The following is a 2,985-nucleotide window of genomic DNA, read 5'->3' as shown; positions in this document are numbered from 1 at the left end:
CAACAATAAAGTCTCTTCTTTCCTTGCTGCAGGTGGGAAGCTAAGACCCCAGCTCTGGTCCCTTGAGACATCAAGGAGCCTGACCAGCTCTTAATTCCTGGTCTGGTTCATGGATCTGGGGTGACCTGGCAGTCAGGTTGCCAGCAGCCCCTGAAAAGCTTCCTCAGGAGGAAACAGCAGCCAGCTCCCCAGCTCCTTTGTTGCAAATCAGACCCAGGGAGGTTGCTCACCACCCTCCCCACCCCCAGTGAGGTGTGTGTGCCTCTTTGTGTTCTTAATGAGTTTCTAATATTTGGATACAAGTTTCGGGTCTATGTAACAGAGACAGGAATCAAAGTCCTGCACTGAAACCCAGGCTTCCAAACCCAGCAGCAGGAATGCTGTCCAGCATTGCACAGTGGGCAGAGAGAGAAGGACTGGCCTCCACCTCACATCCTCTCAGAACACCAGTGAGAGAGAGCCCTGCTCCCCGAGACCAGCCATTATTATCCCATGACAGGTTACGGGTTCAGACAGGCAGGGGTATCTGTATTGTCAAAGCAGGAACATCATCCTTCCAGGTGAAATAAAAATTCTGAGGCGTAAGCAAGCAGAAGCAGCTGAGTCAGGGGTACTATTCATGTCTTCAGATCACTCTGTAGAGCTACACTTCTGCCCTCCAGCCCGGGGCTGGTCCTCACACCATGGAACACAGGAGGCCCAGACGTTTCTCAGGCCAGTCGGGGAGGGCCATAGGATTAGTGTGTGGCTGCCCCCATGCTCCACTGTGATCTCCCTGCATGCATCTCTGGGGATAAGGAGTGAGCTGGCTGAGCATCCTCCCATTTGCAAGCCCACATCATGGAGGCGGGCACCTCAACCCTCCAAGTACTCCCAAACCACCCCTCTGGCTTCCAGAAAGAGAGAAGCAAAAAAAAAAAAAAGAAAGAAAAGAAAAGAAAAACAGAACCAGAAAATGTAAAAGGGACTGGAGAATAAAACAAGGGTATATTTTATCATCCCCCTTCGCAAGTACAGGATTGCCCAATTTTCAAAACAAAACACATCATGTTATTTGGCCTTCTCCCCCTTCTGGTTGCTGTCTAATCTCTCAGCTCACTGCCAAGCTCCTCAAATGCAGGGCTCACACCCACTGCCTCCACTTCCTGTCCACTCATCCTTTTCTTAATACCTCTCTGCAGCCTGGATCTGTCCTGAGACTGCAGAAGGCGCTTGCTCCAAGATAACCCGAGTTCCTCCTCTCCGCCTCCCTGACATTCAGTCTGTCTTTGGCATCTGACACCATGGCCACCTGTTCCTCTTGAAGAACTTCTTCTGGCTTCGAGGAAACTGCCCTTTTCTTGTGCTCCTTGCCTTCTCCATGCTCTCCAGTCTGACAGCCATCCCCTGAGGCAGTCAGTCTCACGTACCAGCCCTGCCCACCACTCCTGTAATTCCAACCTCCTACAAGGATGAAACCATCTTCATCAGATTCCCCACTGTTATCTCCAACTCTCCTGAACCAAATACTCTGTCTTCTTCCTGCTTGTCTAAAAGCCTGCTTCCCTTTGCTGCCACTCCCATACTTCCCAGGATCACACACTCATGAATCTTCCTTCCTTATTTCCTGCATCCAATCTGTCAGCAAGGCATTTGGGTTCTTCCTTAGACACTACCATGTGTAAAACAGCTAGTGGGAAACTGCTCTGTAACACAGTGATCTCAACTTGGTGCTCTGTGATGACCTAGAGAGGTGAGATGGAGGGGGGGGGCGGGGGGAGGGAGGCTTAAGAGGGAGGGGAAATACATAATAGAGTTGATTCACTTCATTGTACAGCAGAAACTAACATCATTATAAAGCAATTATACTCCAATAAAAAATCAATTTTTAAAAAAGGAAATTCTTCCAGCCTCGCCCTTTCTTTCCTTTTTGCGTCTGCTCTCCCCGCTCTTCTCTTGACTTTGACGGTTATCCTATCCTCCTCTCTGGTCTCCTTGCCTCCAGCCTCTTCTCCCACAAAGGAAGAATGAGACAGGCTACATCTGGGAGAGAGGCATTCCTGGTGAGTTCATCAAACAGTCTTGAGACTGGCTACAGATACAGCTCTGACTCTGTACCACAGGTGTTTTGCAGAGATGTACACATACCCACCCTGGAGGAGGGGGTGACAACCCACTCCAGTATTCTTGTCTGGAGAATTCCACGGACAGGGGAGCCTGGCAAGCTACATCCATGGGGTCGCAAAGAGTCAGACACAACAGCAAGTAGCACATACACACACACACACGCCCATGTTTGTGTAAAGTGTGCAGGCACATGTGCTTGTGTTCACTCACCTGTTACGTGGGAGTGGAGGTGGGGAGACGGGTGAGGGTCCCAGGGAGGCCTGCTGAAGGGGACTTCTGACCAAAAAACACAGAGAACACTTTTTCCCCTTGGGAAGGAGTGGCTGATTTCTCAGCCTCTTGGTTCCTCATTGAGAATTACCATCCACTCCTATTAAATCCTATGGTCTGTCTATATCCTGGGCTGATTCAGGCCTGACAGCCACAGGATACTGCCCCAGAGATGCCTGTGATCAGAGCAGAGGGCCTCGAGTGGAGGAGTGGGGGGTCTGTGCTGGGTCTCCAACTGGGGTCTGGCACAGAGCAGGCAGCGTGCAGGGCTCCGGGTCTAACACCAAAGTGCCCAGCAGGTGCTGCAGCGAGTGGGGGCTATTCTTTATTTCAGTGTGTGGGCTTCTCATTGCCGTGGCTTCTCTAGCTGCGGAGCTCGGGCGATAGAGCATGCAGGCTTCAGTAGTTGTGGCAAATGGGCTTAGTTGCTCCATGGCTTGTGGGATCTTCGGGACCAGGGATCGAATCCGTGTCCCCTGCATTGGCAGGTAGATTCCTAACCACTGGACAACCAGGGAAGTCCTGGTCTTAATAGCCCCTGACTATCCCCATGTTACAGATGATGAAACTGACTCAGGGAGGTTCCATAAGTGACATCAATCACACAGC

This window comes from Cervus elaphus, chromosome 12, assembly GCF_910594005.1.
Source record: "Cervus elaphus chromosome 12, mCerEla1.1, whole genome shotgun sequence".
Classification (NCBI taxonomy): Eukaryota; Metazoa; Chordata; class Mammalia; order Artiodactyla; family Cervidae; genus Cervus; species Cervus elaphus.
This window is presented reverse-complemented; position numbering follows the sequence as displayed.